The sequence below is a fragment of the Acinonyx jubatus genome, chromosome E2 (genome assembly GCF_027475565.1).
Source record: "Acinonyx jubatus isolate Ajub_Pintada_27869175 chromosome E2, VMU_Ajub_asm_v1.0, whole genome shotgun sequence".
Taxonomy (NCBI): Eukaryota; Metazoa; Chordata; class Mammalia; order Carnivora; family Felidae; genus Acinonyx; species Acinonyx jubatus.
The window spans coordinates 3,414,700-3,434,857 of record NC_069396.1 but is presented as its reverse complement, the minus strand read 5'-3'; positions in this window follow the sequence as shown (position 1 = coordinate 3,434,857).

Genomic DNA, 20,158 nt, shown 5'->3' with positions numbered 1-20,158 from the left:
GCTGAGAGGGCACGGGCCCCCGAGGCTGGCTGGGTCAGGACGGCTTTGATTTAGCTTCTCCACGGGAGGCTGAGACGATCCAGTGTCCGGATGGCAGAGATGGCCAGCTGGAGTTGACCACATGGGTTCCGGAGGTGTGACAGCAGGGAATTGAGGCAGCAATTTCACGTTTGGGGATTCTTGGCCAGTAGCCACGTGGGCTTCTTCGGGTCCCGCCAAGTTGTTTCTGCATGCGGCGTAGCTGTGCTGGGTTGGAGGGTGTCTCGCGGGGTTTTCCCTTTGGTCAGGAGTTTGCTGGGGGCACCTGTAAAGCAGAGTCAGGGCCGGGCCGGGACGGGATGGGCTGGGGACACTGACGGCCCACGTCAGGTGCCTGGACGCAGTGTTGGGTGCTAGCTCGGCGTCAGGGTCGGGCAGAATAGGAGTGTCCTGTGGCTGCAGAAACAAGTTACTCCAGACTGGGGGCTTAAGACAACGGGCATTCACTCTCCCCGTTCCGGAGGGCAGAAGTCCAGAGTCAAGGTGTGGGCAGGGCTGTGCTCGCTCCGGAGGATGCAAGGAAGGACTTTCCTCTTCTGGCGGCTCCTGGCATTCTTGGGTTTGTGGCTGCAGCGCTTTGGTCCCTCACCCCATTGTCACGCGGCCTCCCCTGTGTCTGTCCAATTTCCTTCCCCTTTCTCTTCTAAGGACACCTGGCATTGGGTTTATGGCCCACCCTAGTCCAGTGTGGCATTTGTGAGGACTCTATTTCCAAACGAGGTCACGTTCACAGGGTCAGGACTTCACCGACGGGGGGGGGGGGGGGGCGTGGGGAGGACACGATCCCACCCCACAGCAGATGGCATCGCTGCCCTCGGGCTATCCCACAACCGTCACAATAAACTACCAGAGCGTTTGAGTTTGGATTTGACTTAGGAGTTGGCCTTTTTCAGAGTGCAGGGGACGTTTTCTGCCTCTGCCCCGGGCCACGACCCCTTCCTGGGAGCACCACTCAGATTTCTGGTGGTGGCTCATCACCCCTTGGACGGGGGCTGGGTGTGGGGCCTGGCCTGAGCCCACCGGGCATCCCAGTCCTCTGCCAGAGGGATCCGTTTGTGGACGGATGGTGGCCTGTGACCCCCCCCCTTGTGCACCGTCGTCGGGGCCCCTGCCGGAGAGGCTGGGGGAAAGCACTTCTTCTCTACCTGAGTCTGGACCCCCGGGGCACAGGGGGGTAGTGAGCCCGCCTGACCACCAAGCCCACGGGGCAGAGTGAGCCAGAGATGGAGAAGAGAGTTGTGCGTTCTGGCATAATTTGAGCCCTGGATTCAGCCTCACCATGAGCCAATAAGTTCCTTTTTCCTCCTCCATCCCCTCAAGCCAGTTTAAGTTGATTTTTGTTTTTTTTTTATCATTCATAACATAAAGAGCCTAATTAAGCACACGGGGTCAAACACTTGGAGTCGACACCCTCTCTGAGAATCCAACCAAAGCTAAGACTCCTTTCCCCAGAAGCACTATGAGCACACACAACTGAGCGAGCGGTCCGGCCAGGAGGCCAGCGGGGTGCCGGGAATCTCGAGCTGAAACCGACCTGACAGAAAATGCTAAAAAGCCCTTGGATGCCACCCCGGAGTCTTTCCCGGATCTGAGATGGGAGGAGACAGAGCCCTGTGCTGGGGGGCGGGGGGGGGGGGGGAGTTGGGGGCGGGTCTGCCTGCCTCCCAGAGGGACAGGAGCCCAGGGCGGAGGCATCAGGTATCTGCTCTGCACCTCGGCCTCCTGCTCAGTCCGGGCTCCTCCCCTTGCCACCTGCAGTCTCCGGGGCGGCAGGAAGTGGGAGGGGGAGGTGGGCGTGACCACGCTGCGGGTGGGGGGATGGGGGGGTGCGGGTGGGGGGGGGCGCTGCCCGGAAAGCTGGGCGCCGGACCCGGGACGGCTTCTGAGGATGCGGCCCCGCGGCGCTGTTTAAAATAAAAATAAGGGAAACAAGCCCGTGTTTACCGAGAGGGGAATGTGGAAACGGATGGTGGCACTTCCCGCGGTTCGTCTGGAAGCTGCAGGTGCACGAGTTCCAGCGGGGAGGAGCCACCCGGTGGGGGGAGGGGCTGCAAGAAGCTGAGGGCATGGTGCCCGGGCGCGGAGCACCGCAGTCACGCGTCCTGGGGGGGCGGGGGTGGGGGGGGCGCTCCACCTGTGGCGGGGGAAGAAGCGTGGGCGTGTGAGGTGTGAGCAGCTGCGGCACGGGGCTGCCCCGGCCGGCGCGGAGGGGTCTGGGGGACGCAGGGCTGCCAACTCTGCCTGGGTTTGGGTCTTTGCCGACCGTGAGGCGTAGACCCAGGAGAACCTCGGCCCCAGGGCCTGCCCCGCGGGGTCCCCGCGAACCCTACACTTGCACACGCAGGGTGTGCGCCCACGCTCAGGCACACGTGCATAGGCACACACAGCACAGTGCACACGCCCACAGTGCACGTGGACCCAGGGATGTGCGCGCACACGCAGGCGCACACACGCACACGCCCACGCCCGGAATGCTGACGACTCCCATGTAAGTCTCCAAACCCCTCCACCCCAGATCCACCTCAGGATTTCCTGGTTAGGTGGTTCGGCGAATTGCGTTTCCCTTTGCGCAGTCAGAGTGGGTGGCTTTCTGTTACTTGTGGCCGAACACCTCGACTTGAATGCGCTTCAGGGGGTCAGTTTAGGGACCTTGTGCCTCTGGGGACCGTTTCCGCCCTGGATCCAGTTCACCTTTCCCGAGTGTAGATGAAAAGCTCAGGTTTAGCCAGGTGAGCTGTGCAGGCGTAAACAATAGCCCGCCACCCTGTGACCGTGTGGCTGTGCTCATGGAGACCGAGCGTTGGTCACTGGCCTCCGTGGGGTTTTTGACATAAGGATGTATAACCAGGGACTGCAGCAGCTGAATGCCGAGCTCTTTATGTTGTGAGTGAATTCTGTATTTTCGTCCACCTGCAGGGAATAGATCTTTCTGATGCTTACCCTGGAAAGATCCCGTTGGGTCGGAATCGGGGTCTCAGATGTCTGAGCGGCCCGTTTTGTTTCCTCGGGCTTGAAAAACACACCAGAGCCCCCCCCCCCCCCCCCCACTCGCCATCGCCGTATTAGTGTGGCCCGTGATCCCCCTTGGGCTTCTGGTAGAGGAGGGCAAGGCTGTGCACATTTGGGGAGCGGCCTGGGCAGGCCTGTGTGCAAGGGCCAGTTAAGCCGGAGGGGCCGTGGCGCAGCCCCCAGCGCAGCTCCGACCCCGTGGTCGGGGAGGGGCTTTGTTTCCATTTTGTCTGCTGGGCACTTGGATCCTGAGGCTGTGTTTGGACAAATAGTGGGGCCTGGGGTCTCTGATACAAAGACCGCCAGCCACTTGGCCAGTATTTTTCTGAGTATGGATTTAGTGTTAGAGAAGAGGCCTGTGCAGTTGAAGGTTTTCTTGGCTTTGCTTTAAAATTACAAAATATCTCAGACGTACAGAACCGTATAAAGGGTGATACAGTGAACCCAGCAGACCTGTCACCTGGTGTAAGAAACAAAACACTCCCCGGGGTCCCTTCTCGGTCACCTGCTCCGTCCCCCAGAAGTGACACTCTCTTTACACAAGGTGTTTTTCCCTGTGGGCATTTCCCCCCTGCAGTTTCCTTCCCCAAAGGGGTGAACTCAGGAGTGATTTCTTCACTTTTCCAAAGGATGCCTGGGCCTCCTGTACCCATAGCCTTCTGCCCGTGTGGTGCTTGGGCCCCAGGGACAGTGCAGGGTGGACCCTCGTGGGTGAGTGGTCCTGGTTCTGGTTGACCTCCTGCTTGCCTCACCCAGGTCACCCGGGCCACCTCCCGGAGCCCGCTGCAGCCTCCTCATCTAAACAGCCAGGGGCCCAGCCGGCGCCCCCACCTCCGCACCCCCCCCCCCACCCCAGGGGGCTGGAGGGCTGTTGGGAGGACGAAGGCAGGGGCTCCCTCCTCTGATTGACAGGAGCCCTCGGTAAATATTAGGGGCTGTTATTATCATGCAAGCTCCGGGCACGCTCTGACGCTGTTTCTCAGGAGACAGAGGAGGGGAGCTGCTTCCTCCTCGCTCCTGGGGTGCAGGGTGCTGGTTCCACCACCTTGGCTGGACCGTCATAGCCTCTTTGCACACAGACAGCCTTGGACTCCTTCCCCAAAATAAAAGAGCAAAAGAAAAGGGTTTCTTCATAAGCTGTTTAGCAACCCAGGGAGGGAAAAAACAATCAGAGACGTGGAAACCGCGCTGGGGGGGGTCGGGGGGACACTGTGCAGGGAGCCGGCGTTCCCTGCGGTGAGCCCGCAGAGCCGCCCGGACCACACGCAGCAGGACCTGCACCCGCTGGGGAAAAGGGGAACAGGAAAAGCATGGCAGGTTGAGCAACTCCGGGCCCAGATTGGGGCCGTCAACCACAGTCCATGGACGCTGCAGCTGCCTGGTGTTTGCACAGGAAGCGCCCCCACACTGGGACGGGCGGGCCCCTCCGCGCACACAGGGTGGGCGCCTCGGGGGTCCTGCGCGCTTCGAGGGCCCGGATTCCCAGCGGGGGTGGGGGGGGACCAGGGCTGTGGCCCTTGCACACCACCGTGGAGCTGGCTCGGTGGGGCCGAGCTTTAAGCCAGAGGGTCAGATAGAGGGAGGCTTGGGGGGGGGGGGGCGCCCGGAGCTCTCACCCCACCTTGGCCCACCTCTCCCAGGAAGCCCCCGGGACTCTCCCGAAGTCTGTCGCCTCCCCACTGGGCACCCTTGTCGCGCGTTTCGCTTCTGAATGTCTCCCCCTGTGACTGCCTCGGGGCTCGTGCAGCCTGGTAACTCTGTGGGAGAAAGTGTGGAAAAGGAAAACAGAATTTACCCGCTCCCCCACCCCCCTCCGTCCCCTGGGCACCATAGCTCATGTAATTCTGCTAGAGTTCCTTCCAGACTTTTTCCCCCTGAGTGCGTGTTCTTGCATGTGGTTTAAGCACAGTCCAGACGCACGTAATCTCCTGAGCATTTGCCCGTGTGTTTTTTGTTCGTAGCCTCTTCAGCCCTGGGGGTTCGGACTGTTGTTTTATTAGCAGGTTTTTGAAAAAGCGTTTGAGTGTGGAAAAAGGTCAAACACACACGAAAGCAGAGTGAGTAGTGAGAGAAATCTCCCTGCCCATCGTCCCGTGTCTATGCTTTTCAGCAAGTGGCCTGACCACCCTGCTGGTTTTTTTCTTATTGTGGTATAACATAAAACATAAAACTTGCGTTTTGACCAGTTTTAAGCGTGCAGGTTCTGTGGCCTTAAGTACGTTCATACTGTTGTGCAAACCTCCCCACCAGCATCTCCAGAACTCTTCTGTCTTCCCAAACAGAAGGTTCCCCATCCAACAGCAGCTCCCCTTGTCTCCCCCTGCCAGCCCCCAGGAGCCCGTGGTCTCTTTTCTGTCTCCGTGACCTCGACTACCTAGGTGCCTCATACAGGCAGAATAATAATAACATTTGACCTTTTGTGACTGGCTTCTTTCTTTCAGCACGATGTCTTCGGGCTTCAGGCATCAGTAGCATGAGTCCCAGGTCCTTTTCTTATGGCCGAATGATATCCCATTATATGTGTAGACCACATTTTGTTTATCCGTTTATCCATCGGCGGCCCTTTGGGTTGTTTGACTCTGCTATTTTTTCTCTTAATGTTTTTTTTTGAGAGAGAAAGAGAGAGTGCGTGCGCGTAATTAGGGTGGGCAGAGAGAGGAAGACGGAGGAACCTAAGCAGGCTCTGCGCTGTCAGCAGAGGGCACGATGCAGGGCTCAAACTCATGAGCCGTGAGATCCTGACCTGAGCCGAAGTCGGACGCTCCACTGACTTAGCCCCCCAGGTGCCCCGACCCTGGTATTTTTAAGCAGGTTCCAGGCATCATCTTGTTCTATCCACAAATATGTCTAAATACTTAGAGATGCGGACTTTAAGAAAAAAAATCACAGCACAACCACTATTCCGTCCGGACAAATTAACCACAATTCCTTTAAACCACCTAATATCCAGGCGTCATTCAGATTTCTGATGTTCTTGTGAATGTCTTCCTAAAGTTGTTTGGCTTGAATGAATTAGGATCTAAAAAAGGTGGACGTGGGGGCGCCTGGGTGGCTCCGTCGGTGGAGCGTCTGACTTGGGCTCAGGTCGTGATCTCGCGGTCCGTGAGTCCGAGCCCCGCGTCGGGCTCCGTGCCGACGGCTCGGAGCCTGGCGCCTAGCTTCGGATTCTGGGTCTCCCTCTCTCTCTGCCCCACCCCCACTCGCGCTCTGTCTGTCTCTCTCTCTCTCTCAAAAACCAACATCAAAAAGAATTTTAATAAGGGCGGCTGTGTTCCTCAAGACTCCCTTGTCCTTTCCCTTTTCTCTTGCTATTTGTTTGCTGAAGAGACTGGGTCCTCGTCCTGTGGCATGTCTCCCGTGTGTCTCTGACGTGTCCTTCTGTCCGTCAGGGCTGGACCCGGCTCAGGGTCAGGTTTGGTAGGGGCGCTTCTGCAGGCGCCGTGTCCCTCCTGCTATAGCGCATCAGCAGGTGCTCGTGTTCAGTCCACCGAGTTTTCTTTCGCCTTTTTTCCTCCTTTACGTTTATTGTTCCTGCTTATTTTGAAACCACTTCAAGCTTACAGGAGCACATTTCAAAGAACGTTTCGGAGAACTCCTGTGTACCCTTCATCCAGAGACCCCATCCACGCTCCCAAACGGTGGGGCCCTTGTTCCAGTCACGCGCTCCCTAAGGCGAGACCCAATCCAGGGCCGCTGGATCTGCCCCAGTCTTCGGTCTGGAGCAGTGCATGGGTTTCTCTCCTCGGCATTCACAGCCTTGAGAGGTTTGCTGTTGCAGACTGGTCTTTTGTCAAATGCCTCTCCCCTTGGATTTGCCCGACGCTTCCTCGCGAGGGGTGAAAGTGCACTAAGGGTGCAGCTCTGTGGCGTGAGGCACGTCCACACTGTTGCGCAACATCCCCACCATCCATCTCTAGAAATTTCCCGTCGTCCCAAACACAAGCTCTGTCCCCCATTAAACAGCACCTGCCCGTTGCTGCCCGCCCCAGCCCCTGGCTGGAACATCACAGCATTCTTGTCAGTGCTTCCCGCCAGGGTGGGGGTGCACATGAGCGTTTGGCCAGCCCGGTGGCATCAGCACTGATGCCTCATTACTTGATCACTTGGTCACTGGCGATCACCTGATTGAGATGGCTTCGGCTGGGTCTCGCCATCGTGAAGTCACTTCCCCGCGTTTGCATTCGGTGAGCGTTTCGGGGAGAGGCACTTTGGGAAGATGTAAAGTCCTGCTCCCAGCTACTCTTTCGCTAATCTCCGTATCCGCGAGTATTTCTTGTTTTGGTTAGTCATTGCCGTTAGGATGGCCACGCGGTGGTTTTTAATTCCGTTGTTTCTGTGTGGCTGTTGGCGTTCTCCCGTAAGAAAGAGCCTCCTCTTTTGCTCTCTCGCTTGTTCCAGTCGCATCCGCGGGCTCCTGTTCAAAGCCAGCCTCTGTGACTGTCGCCGTTCATTTTCATCCTCAACCGCACGTGTCTCTTAAGCCACTCTTGTCACTCCACCTTCCGCGACGGAGCTTGTCCCATACGCGGCAGGATCTCGCTCCTTCTAAACGTGGCCTCGTTCTCTGTGGCGGCTCTATCGGTGGACCCTTCATCTGCCTCCAGTTCCCCCACCAACACTGGAGGGGCCCCGTTCCCTCCTGGGAAGCATTCTGCTTTAGAAAGCTCGCCTTGCCAGAAATTTCTTCTTCTGCACCCAGATGTATCTTCTTGCGGCTTCTACGCTGTCCTTTCCCGAACCCACCTTCCGGGGGGTCTCCTATCTGTCACAGGAGCCGTGGAGCTCGAAGGCCAAATCTGAGGCTCGTCCACCCAGCAGGTCACGGCATGGGCAAAGACGGCTCGGGCCCCCAGCCTCCCTTCTCTGGGTACAGGCTGTGGTTCCTGCGGCCGCCCTCCGGGCCACGGCCTCCGGCTCCTCTGGTCACAGTCCGGTCTCTGGGCGCCATGTCCCAAGTGAGCACGGGCTTCCCCGTGGCTTGGCTGGAGGGGACTACAGGCCTGGCCACCCCCTGCTCTCGGCCCCGGCCGTCCTGCCTGATGCCACTGCTGTCGTGTTTCACGGACAGCCACGTCTGCTGCTGGTGCCGCGGGTTACGGTTGGCAGGAGCCCCCTCCGCGGGCTTGAGCCCTCGTGTCTGCAGTACAGGTGGCCTCCGCTGGGGACGTGAGCGTCTGTGGGGTTATGCCAGGGGCCCCCGGGCGGGGAGGATGCCCTCAAGTTAGGACGGAGTGCCCGGCCCCTTGGTCCACAACTCATTTCAGAAGATTTAGGGGGGAGGGGGAGGGAGGCAGAACCCAGGAGAGTTCAGAACCCCAGGTGGGGGCAGAGCAGCTGTCCCCACCCCAACCCAGCAGGGCCAAGGGAAGGAAGACATTTCTAGAACAGGAAGGAGGAAGTTCTCTCCATCAGGTCTCCTGGGAGGAGCACTGATCCTTGGGGCAGGGATGCAGCCTGTCGTATGGGGAGGGGCCGGCAGACAGAGGCCACAGCCCGGTCCTCCTCCCTCCAGCCTCCTACTGGGCTCCCCATAGCTGGCTTTGGACGCAGTGGAGGTTTGCCGACGGGGCCACGCAGGCTGGATGGAAAGCAGGTCTAGGGAGGCACACGGAAGATTCCAGCACAGAGACTTAGTGGAATTTGCCTGAGGTCTGAGGCGGAATTGGGGGTGGTGGCCGTCTAGCACCTGTGTTCTGGATAAGGGGTCTCAGCTCATTCTCCTTCTCTCTCTTTCCCCCTGTCCCCAGCCAGGTGCTCTCAGCCGCATGCTGCTCTGTGCGCAGTGTCTAATCCCCTGTCATCCTGTCCCCTTGCATTGCCCTCCCCCACAGTGAGAGAGTGTGCGGGACGGCGAGTGAAGAACCACTCTCCACTGCGGGGCGAGTGTCCAGAGAGGCTGTCTGTCCTCCAGACCCGCTGGGGAACGTCTCCACCCCGCAGGGCTGGTTTCTGCCCCTCCTCAGCACACGGCTTGTCTGAAAGAGCCGCCTCTCCTGATGGATGCTGTTTTCCAACCGGGCAGGTGGTGGGACACGTCACTCGATTTATCCTCCTGCTTGGTCTGCCTCAGCGGCAAATGGAAACAGCGTCGGGCTGAGTATCAGTTGGAATCAAGTTTGGCCGTGTGGAAGGAAGGCAGGAAGGCAAGAGGGAAAGAGAGAAGAAGGGAAAGAGAGGATGGAAGGAAAGAATCAAAGGGAAATAAATGAGAGGAGGAGTTCTTTCCCTAGACAGAAAATTGCTTTCGCCACATATTAGGACAAGAAAGCTCCCAAGGTAGCAGCTCCACGCTGGTATGGCTACTGCGTCCTGAAGCTTCTCCCGTCGTACTGTTCTGTCATTCCCAGCACAGTGCCTCAGGGTCCAAGACGGCTGCTCGAGTTCCAGCCATCAGGTCTGCATTCCGGCCAGCCAGGAAGAAGAAAGGGGGAGGCTGAGCCACCCCCTTTTGCTTTGAGGAGAATGCGTGGAGGGAGCGAAGCACACTCCAGCTTACGTTTCGTTTGTTGAAAAAATTAGCTTCTCTTGTTGGAAAACACTTCTGCAAGGATGCCTGCCAGATTTTAAGTGGGTGCCTCTGGGCACTGGGGTGTGCGGTGCTCCTGATTTTTGCCTGCGGACAAACTCCATCCTCGCCAGGAGGTGGAATCCAAGCCAGTGAGGAGGGAGTTGCTGCCCGAGGCCTGGAGAACGGGAGGGGTTCACGGAGAGAGGGGGCGGCCCCGTGGGAAAACAGGTGGGCCCGTGACTCACAGGGGCTGCCGTGCCGGGAAGGAGTTAGGACCCCGGCTGGCTGTGGGCCTTGGGGGTGGGGGGGGGGGTCCGGGGAGCCCGTCCCAACCCAACATGATAAAATGCTCTGGCAGCTACAGTTTTCAGCGGGGCAGCTCGGTGAGGGTTTTCCCTGGGCATTTAGGGGAGAACAACCTCCCGCCCCTCGGTACTCATCTTCCTGCTGTCCCGACAGCCCCCGGGGGTCATCTCGTGCCTGAGCCTCTGTACCCCGAAGCTGAGCAACAGAGTGGGGGCAGCGGTGTGTGGCCAGCCCACGTCCGCAGCTGGCAGGTGGCAGGACCGGGAAGAGGACCCGGGCAGTCCTCCTGCTCGGGGCCGGCATGGCCGGCCAGACAACTGGCCTGGTGTGGAGATACGCAGGCGGAGCCAGACGTGGCTTCCACACCCTCCTGGCTCCGCGGGTCCCACAGAGGGCGGTGGCAGAGGGGAGAAAGACCGGCTTCCGTGGTGCCGGGAGGGACTCAGCCCGCCACGGAGCTTGGAGGGGGGAGAAGCCCAGAGACATTGTCTCTTCAGGAGGTGCCCAGGGCAGTGGGCGTCGCCTCCGTCCACGGTGTCGCGGGAGGGGAGGCCCCGTTTACTGCTTCCGTGTAGCTCTGTCTAGAGGGGAGCTGTGTAGGTGGTGTGGACAAGCGTATTCTGGGCCCATGACCCCCGGCATCTCCAGGGCCCAGAGGTTTGTGTGTTTCCTGTACTAGTCTAGCAGGTTGGGTCCCATGTCCTTGTTCTGCATCTTTGAGACGAGCAGGTCCTAGTGGAGCAGGATTAGTGGCACAAGAGGCCAGATGGCCTTCTGGAGAGGGTCCCCTGGTCTCAAGCCCCAACCCCAGGTCCGCGTTCCAGATCCTTCTCTGCAGAGGCAGGTGCTGCCTGTTGGGTACCAGGTTGGGGCTTGGGGTTCTGGCTGTGGGAACTCCTTGCCGGCATTGGCCCAGCTTTCTGGAAGGTGGGGTGTACCTCGTAGGTAACGAACGGAAAACACGATGTCAGCCAGGAGAGCCCCGGCAGCCGAACCGTGTGCCACGAGGGCTCGTGAGGCCGCGGGGGCCACGCGGGGTTTGGAAGTCACAGTCCCTGGCCGCAGCAGCGCCTCTGACACCCGGGGCTTGTGACCGCGACCTCGGAACCGTGGGCAGAGTCCCACAGCTCAGAAGCTTACTTGGGAGGTCCGTGTGAACTCAGGCTGCGGGGCCGTGCGGGGCACCCGCGCAGGCTCAGGCGGCACGAGGGGTCCACACGTCAGCTGAGTTCCTAGCCAGACTCCCAGAGTGACGTCGTGACGACGTCAAAGTGCTTCTGTCCTTGGCTCTGGAGTCCCAACTGCCTGCAAAGTAGGAGAGAGTGTCGTTCTGAGAATTCAAAACGCAAAGTTCTCAGTAAAGGGATTTTAAAGATCCTTTCTTTTGGAGAAGGAGGGCAACGGTAAGGAAGCCGTTGCCATCAGGTGCTGGGAGCATCCGGGGGGACGTCCTGAGCTGGTGGATTCGCCTGCATCCCCGGCCCCCGTGGGACCGGACCCTGGAGGCCGTTGGACTTGATGTGGAAGTGGCCGTCGGTGGGGAGGCAGCTCGGGAGCCGAGAGAGCTTCGGCTCCCTGCCCTCCTTGGTGGGAACGCCTTGGCCCCCAGCTCCTTGGCTTGGTGTCACAGAGCCACGGGGCCACCCGCCTGCGGGACGGGAGGGAATCACAGGCTGGACGCTGGTTTCCGGAGTTCTCCCGGAGGGGGCTCTCCTGCCCCTCGACACTCAGGGGCCGCTGAGCCGCCATCACCTGTGGCTTCCAGGACCTTGAATGACCGCCCCCGCCCAACGGAGGCTAGGGTAAATAACCCTGAGGTCGGGTAACGGAGGCAGCTCGCAAGACGGTGGCTGTGTCGGAGCTCCGGCATCGCCACAAACTCCGTTCTTGACCAGGAGGACCCATTCCCACCCCCACCACGACCAGGTGCATCCAGAAACGCATCTGGGACCTTGGGAAGCAGTTGGCCTGGTGTTGAGCATTCCACGGAGGGCCGAGCGGGAGAGGGTTGATTAATTACTGAGGGTGGACATCGACGAATGTCCCGAAGAGAGGGGCAAAATGTTCGTCAGCGGGCATCGCGGGTGCGGGGGGACCCACGGGAGCTCCGGGCAGGTGAGGGCGGAGTGGGGGTCTCCGAGGTGGGGCCCCTGTGCCACACTCAGGGCATTCGTGTGGGCCGTGGAGGCCAGGAGACCACCGGGTCCGTCCCCGTGCACGGTTCCCAGACGGGCCCCGGATGCGGTGACGACCTTGTCCCCAGGCAGAGTCCCTGAGAACTGGGCTCCCCCACTCCAGCTGTCGGCCTGCCGTTTTTCAGTTCCCCATTGGTCCTGCGTTCCCAGGGCTGCTGTTGCCCACCCCAGCTGGAAGCCCGGCCACAGGGCCTGCAGTCCCGGTCCTGCGGCCGGCTCGGCAGCTGGGCCTGGGGCTCTGCGTGCCAGCGCCCGTCCCCACCCAGTGGCCTGTGAGCGTGGGCCCTCGGAGGGCTGGGCGGTGCGGGGGGAGAAGACGGGGGTCCCCGGGCTGCCCAGCCTGAGCCCCTCCGAGCCTCCGCTGCAACGTCAGCGATGGGCGACGGGGTGCAGGGAGGCTCAAATTGGACAAAGTGCGCAAACGCCTCGCACCAGACGTGGTCTGGCTTCCACCTTTCTCTCTGAAGGCACCTCACGGACCTTCTCCGCTTCCCTGCTCTTCCTCTCTTCTTCCCCCCGCGGACACCTCCCTGCATCTCCAGTCGCCGGATGTAGGACGCTGGGCCGCGTCCCCCGGCTCTGCCGCCCCCGAGCCGGGCCCCCACGGAGGGGTTCCTGGAGGTGCATGTTCCAGCTTTCCAGGCCCTCGGGACCACGTCCCAGCTCGGAGGACGTGGTCAGAATGAAAGGATCTGCCGTGGAGCCCCAGTCAGAGTGGGGGCCGCGTGGGACAAAGGGGAGGCACCTTTTGGGGGGGGGGTTCTGTGCCAGCTGCAGACACACTGCCCCCTCCCGAAGCTCGGGGTGACCACAGGGGTGATCGAATCTGCCGGAAGTCGGGTCCAAAACCCCCTGCTTGTGTAACTCACGGGTGATTCTTTTTACCGACAAGCTGGAAGCAAGACATAGTCCTAAGACCCAGGGGTCAGACTTATTTGCCCTCTCCCTGGGACATTCTGTGTCTACATCTATTTCCAGGTGGTGCCAGCCTGGGGCGGGAACATTTGTCTCTGGCCTCCTTGTAGCATGGACCCCAGGGACAGTGAGCCCACGCCCATGTCTGCAGAGGCCAAGACCTGAATATGGATCCAGCCTGTGGGATCATCTGGAGAACTTGTCCCCACTCGGGTGTGTCCCCGCACGGGCTCCGGGTTCTTAATTTTCCCCATGACGACAGTGAGGGGGGAGCCCCCAGTCTGAATGGCCACCACACATGCCCCACATCGCCCCGTTGGCTCTGTTGCTGCAGCGAGCTGGGGACGGCTTGGTTCTAGGTCCGGTTCATGAGACCATCCCTTTTCCTTCCCTCTTTAACCCCCCCCTTCAACCCAGTTAAGAGTCCTCGCCCTCCAAAGCTCAAGGAAACCTCCTGCACCTCCGGCTGGAGCAAATCCTTCTCCCCAGAATTCAGGAGGGAGTGCCCTGCAAGAGGAGAGTGGAGCCGTGCTCTCGTCCCCACCCCGCCACTGGCTGCCGGGGGGTCGTGGGAAGGGTATTTTGCCTGTTCGAGCCCCATTTTCTCATCTGCCAAATGGGCCAAGTGTAGAAATGCACGAGGCGTTCTTGGGGGGATCACAGGGCCACAGGGCCACAGGGCTAACGGGATGCGGCGTAAGAAGGGGATGGGAAGCCAGGAGCCCCAAACCAGCCCAGCCCGTTCCTGTCTTGTGTCACTTTGGGAGAGTGAGTTCACCTCCTTGGGTACAAAATTTCACAGTCCTTTGAATGTGGGAATTGGAGACTCGAAACTCCCTTCTGGAGCTTTGGACACTGTAAAGTGTTTCTTATGTTACGGCTTCTTTGGTGTCAGGTGCTTATCAGCTTGTGAGTCACCCATCCACCTGTCCTCATCGCCAGCTTACCCCAGGCCGGGGACACTGTCCTGTGCTTTTCGGTAGTTCTGGGCACGTGTGTGATTTTAAATCTGCCCTGTGGTGGTAAGATTCCAAAGTGTGTCTTTGAAATTTTGATCGCCTTGGACAAATCATTTGGGAGTAAAATCTTTTTTCTTTCAGTTCTGACACGTAGAATTTAAAAATATTTTCCCACTCGCGAGCAGTCCTTTTCCGAGCTCACCGCCATGTGGTCGACGCCTGGGTACTTACAGTCTTTCCTCTCTTCCGGCCTCCGACGACTGATAACACGCCCCACTGGCAGGGAAGGGTGTCCTCTGACCACTTATGTGGACCTGACCCGTGTCAGCTAACTTTGTGAAGCTCAACGTCAGAGGTTCTGCCTCTTCCAGAGCAGAAGCGACGGACTGATGGATCGGGCACCCGCATGATTGATTTTGAAACTGTGACTTGGGCCCTCGGCGCGGCTGAAGTCGATTGATTCCCTTTTGCACAGGGTGAAAGTTTCACGCGACTCTCCTTGAAATACGCCCAGCTTGGGTAAAGCTTTCGCCCTTGCGCCGGACGGGGCAGGATGCATTCCACGTACACGCGCTTCATCGCTGGGTGGGCGCGGGCACCTGCTGGGGCTGCGCCAACCGAGGACTGCAGACCGGGGGCTGGAGGCAGCAGAAGTGCGTCCTGTCATAGCTCCGGAGGCTCCGGGGAAGGACCCCCGCGTGCCCTTCTGTCATCTCCCAGTAACCCCGGGCCTCCGCTGGCTGGCGGGCACGTCACTCCGGGCTCCATCGGTACCATCTCTCAGATGCTCCCCGTGTCCGTGTCTGTGTCCAACGTTTGGTCTTCTTCTCAGGCCACCAGGCGTTGGATTCAGGGCCCACGCTGCTCTGGCATGGCCTCCTTGTAGCCTGACGTCTGCAAAGACCCTATTTCCAAATAGCGGCGCACCCACAGGTCCAGGGCTTAGGGCTTGAATGCATCTGTTCAGGGGACACAGCGCCACCCCCCACAAAGAGAGAGACCGCTTTTATTTCTCGTAGTCGATATAGCTGACACGCGGAGTTCATTCATTTTGGAAGCCCCTTCAAAAAGTGTAACACGGAGGGGCGCCCGGGTGGCTCAGTCGGTTGAGCGACCAACTTCAGCCCAGGTCACGATCTCACGGTTTGTGAGTTCAAGCCCCGCGTCGGGCTCTGGGCTGACAGCTGGGAGCCTGGAGCCCGCTTCGGATTCCGTGTCTCCCTCTCTCTCTGCCCCTCCCCTGTTCGCGCTCTGTTTCTCTCTCTCTCAAAAATAAATAAACATTAAAAAATATTTAAAAAAAGAATGCTGTTTTCTTCTTCACTGTCCTCACCTAGAATGCCCTTCCCCTCCCTTCCAGGGTTGCGTTTTGTGGATAAAGCATGAGGCTAAGCTGGGTTCCAGGGCTGCCTGGCCACTGCAAAGGGACAGGCACGTAGGCAAAGTCTGGGGGGAACACGTGCCAGCTTCCAGAGCCCTCTTCCAGGGGGCACACAGGACACACTCAACCCCCAGCAGTTCTGTTCACCAGCGATGACGCTCAGTAGGGACTCAGCACCCGGGGTTTTATCCGGGGGCCGGTCACGTGAGCGCCCTCTGCCTGGCACGTGCCCAAATCCCAGAGTCCCGGGACGAAAGCAGGTGCTTGGCCCTAACCACACTGTTTGCACAAAAGTGTCAGCACAGGGAGCCACTGTCACCAGCTCTGGGAGTGGGGGACCCTCCAACGTCCCAGATGCTGGCCGAGCGACCCTTCTGGAGGCCGCTGTGTTAGCTCGCGTCTGCAGGGCAGCCCTGCCCGGAGCACATCCGTGGCTCTCTTTGGCCTCCCCGTGACCACACTGCTGGGGTTTCGACATTTGGAACTTCCCAGACATGTCCCCAGAACCCCAGCACCTGTCCCCTTACCCTCCTCTGTTTCTGGGTCCTCAAAGTCCTTATAGCAGACATGTCGTTCTGAATTTTTATCAGTCTGTTCTCGCATGTGTCGAGCACATGGCTGTCCGTCCTCTCTCGGATACCCCGGTACAAGCATTAATTCTGTTGTCGGCGTTAGTGTTTCCACACTGGGATTTTCGGGGCAGGAACACGTGGTTCTAGATCATTTATAAGTCCCTTGATCTCTCTGTCTCAGCTCAGTGTCTTTAGTGTTTTGGGTCGTGGAAATGTCTATTCGTTATCCTTGGAGATTGTGCAGTAGACACAGTGTGTGCACGAACTGCGCTTTCCCGCGTGTCCCTGCTTCCCAGACCGCGCCACCGCACTGTCTCCCTGTGTGGGTCTGCGGCCAGGAGCTCTGACCTGCTGGCGAAAGCCCCGGGGCTGTTCCTTAGGGACCAGGGCACCCCGTTAGGCACCGCGGCCACTTTCCTCTGCGAAGGTCTCTGCCACTCTCCCCTCCGGGTGGCAGGTTTCTCAAGGCTGTGTCTCCTCTCTCGCTGCTCAGATGCCTGTGGGTCTGAAGGTCACGTGCACTTTAACCCCGGTGTCAGACGGCAGACCTGGACGGGGCGGCTGGTCCCCGGGGTTGTAGCGAGCTCGTGTCTGGCTACCGACCTTGCCTGAAAGGTTGAAACGTTCGCCGCTTGGTGTGGCTTCCAAAAAGTTCCCACTTCTTAATTTCCAAGTCCTGATGGAAAAATTGGATGCGGGGGGGGAGGGTGGGGTGCACGGTCTCACTTCATGGGAAAACGTTTACCCCAGAAACACATCCCGCATATTATTCGGTTCTCTTTGTTGGTCAGTGGTCAAGAACAACCCAGTCGAGGGTCCTACCCTCGTTTGACGGAGACCTTACTCGCTGAATTGTGAGGGAGCATGGGTCTCCTCTCCCGGCCAGGTTCCGGCACATTCTGTGGACCTGTTAGCGTGCGCAGGGCACCGCTCTTCAACCTGGAGGAGGCCTTCTGTGTCCAGCTCAAGGGCGCTGAGCTCGTCCTGTTAGGCAGTTTGTCTGACCCCCCGATCTTTGCTGCACCTCTCTGGCCCACGTTTCTTTTCCTTCAAGGCCTTGCCCTGGGATTTGCCATCAGGAAAAACAGAGTTTGCATAATCTGGGGGCTCTGCTATTCATGGGCTGTCTGTGAAGGAGATCCTGGTCTCCGGGGGCCCTCCTTCCAGGCTGCTCTCTTGCAGTTCGTGTCCCATCCTGCAAGTATTTACCCAAAGCCTGCTGCAGGTGGGTCGTGCTGGGCCGCACACTGTCAGGGTCACGGAACAGCCGGCGCTTTGGGTGTGTCAGCGGAAGTTGAGACACGTTCAAAGTGACCCCGACCCCAGGCCTCAGGCAGACAGGAGGTTAGCTCAGGATAGTTCTGGTGGGACAGGGTTTCCTGTCTGCTGCAGGGCTGGTTGCTCAAGCTGCCTGGGCCCCAGAGTCCCCATCTGGGACTTCACAGACCCAACGCCAATGTGAGGACTTTGCCCACCAGGGTTGGTTTGAAATGTCCTGTGTGTCCAGCGCCGCTCTGGACGTGTCGAGACGGTTTCAGGGGTACAGGTAGGGCTGTCTGAGAAGGGTGATGGCGGAGGGCGGGGGGACGGGCGGGGTGGGAACCACCTTTAGATCCAGCGGTCACTGGTGGTCTAAACTGTGCTCTGGAGGGGCGTCTGGGTGGCTCAGCTGGTTAAGCATCTGATGTCTGACTTTGGCTCAGGTCATGATCTCACAGTTCGTGAGTTCGAGCCCCATGTCAGGCTCTGTGCTGACAGCTCAGAGCCTGGAGCCTGCCTGGGATTCTCTCTCTCTCCCTCTCTCTCTGCCCCTCCCCTGCTCCGACTCTCCTCTGTCTCTCAGGATGGTGGAATAAACTTAAAAAAAAAAAGAAAGATATTAAAAAACAAACAAATAAATAAATAAATTGCACCCTGGAGCCAGCAGCTTGAGACAGGGGTTGGGTGCATGAGAAGGCCCGAGCTGGAGTGGGTGACCTCTCAGGTGTGTCTGAGTTCGGAAAACCCCAGGAGACCCTACTGCTAATGGAAGATCTGGCGACTTCATAGACAGCCAAAAGGAGCCTGGAAATCCAATATTCCAGAAAACTAGCATGAAGGAAAAAAGAAAACCCATCATCCGGTATTTGTCAGGGGCCTAGATTGTGTGTTTAGGGCAGAAAAGCGGCCCGACCCCGGGGCCTGGAGGGAAGCCAGGAGCTGGAATCGGCAGGTTCCTGCCGTGTGTGGGGAGTCGGGCCCTGTGCAGGCCCCAGTATTCTCAGCGGTAGTAGCTTGACTGTTCATCGTGTTTCCTCTCACTCTTCCAGGAGTGCCGCTTGGCACAAGGTTGGGCACAGCCAACTTCATGCAAAATAGCCAAAACCTTGGAACAGTCCAGGGGTCCAGCCTTGGGAGAACGGGCAGGCAGATTACGGTGTTCCGTACAGTGGGGTGTTAGCCAGAGATAGAAGAAACAGACTGCCTCTCCTCACGGCAGCGTGTATGAGTCTCAGCGTTGTGCTGAGCGGAAGGAGCCCCACGCGGGAGCTGCAGGCCAAGCTCAGGGATGTGGCGGGTTTGGTTCCAGGCCACCACGATGGAGCGGGTACCTCAGGAAACAGAGGATCACACACAATAAAGTGCACACTGCAGTAGAGTGACTCAAATGAGTGTTCTGGTTCCTGGTGCGTATAAAAGGTGTGTTCACGCTATGCTGTAGTTTCTTAAGTGTGCAATAGCATTGTGTTTAAAAAATGCACAAACCTTAATTTAAAGACACATCACTGCTACAAAAATGCTAACCGTAATCTGAGCCTGCAGTGAGTCAGAATCACTGATCGCAGATCACCGTAGCAAATATAATGAGAAAGTTTGAAATATCGTGAGAATCACCGAAACGTGATGCAGAGACGAGAAGCGAGCCAAATGCTGTTGGAGAAAAGGCGCCGATAGACTTGCTCAACACAGGGTTACCACACATCTTCGGTCTGTAAAAACTACAGTATCTGGGGAGTGCAATAAAACGAGGTACACCTGTATATGGTGTGAGGTAGGGGTCCAATTTCGTCCCATTGTTCCGGCATACTCATTCACGCAGGACCCATTGGAATCTTATCTTCAAGGAGATGAGCAAATCTAACCGTCAGGCTGGAATCGAAAGCCGGCGAAACTGTCACTCAAGAGGGAATTACGAAACAAAGACATTTCAGCTGGAGATGCAGAGAGGTTCACCGCCAGCAGTCTGCACGGGAAGACTGTCAGGGCCGTGTTCAGGGATGGAGTAATTGAACATAAATGGAAGATAGGCCCAGATCTCAGCTTGGCCCAGCAAGGACCCCGTTCTGTGCCGTTCCTTTTTTTTTTTTTTTTTGATGACACAAGAGGTGTTCAAGCAACCCAATGCCCAGGTCATGAGCATAGCCGGTGGTCTGACCACCTCTTCTCATGTTATTTTCCTCTGTCCCTTAGGCTGGCAGAGGTTTGCTGGCTCAGGCCCAGAACCCCTGCTGGAGCCAGGTTTTCTTCACCTTCACAGATTTGGGACACCAGGGGGGAATCTGCTTGTTCATGTCCCCTAAGTGGAAGGGAGAAGCTTTTACAAGAAATAACTTTTTCAGCAAATCCAGTGTATTTTTTTAACCTCTCACTTTTTCCTCCTTGCAATTGTGACATGTCTACATGAAATTGGCCACAGGAAGGAAGCCCTGTTCAAGAAGCTATTTTCTGAACATCCCTCTACACCCTGGATTTCACAACATGCTACATTTAGCTGGAGCTATGGGGATTTTGTGCCCCCGGGGGAGCTGGAGTTTGGGAGTCCAAACGATAGTTACATCTCCTGTGTGATGCTCTCATACAGACGGAGAAGGCGACACTCAAAGGGTAATTAAATATTTATTTCGGAGAAAGAGCCTTTTCAGAACAGAAAGTCTAACTGCCTCTGGAAATAAGCCTGAAGTCAGAGGTCAAGCCAATGATATTCCACAATGGGGAAGTTAAGAGTTTAGAGAAGGACGAGGGAAAAATAGAATGACCCAACCACTGGGAGGTACCAGTGACTCAGGGCTGCTGCTTTTAAAAGTACCCTTTTGTTTCTACGGGGAGCCCACGGTCATTGGTTTATGGCCCAAGGAATGTGCGGCCCGCACTGACGACTTACTACGATGTTTGCGCTCGTCCAGATGAACAAGGGGGAGTTACCCTCCAACGTCCCCTTCTGTCTCGGCTCTGGGAACCGCGTACGGTCGGCATCGAGCGCTTCTGCCCGTAAACGCGCTACCCGTTCAAGTCGT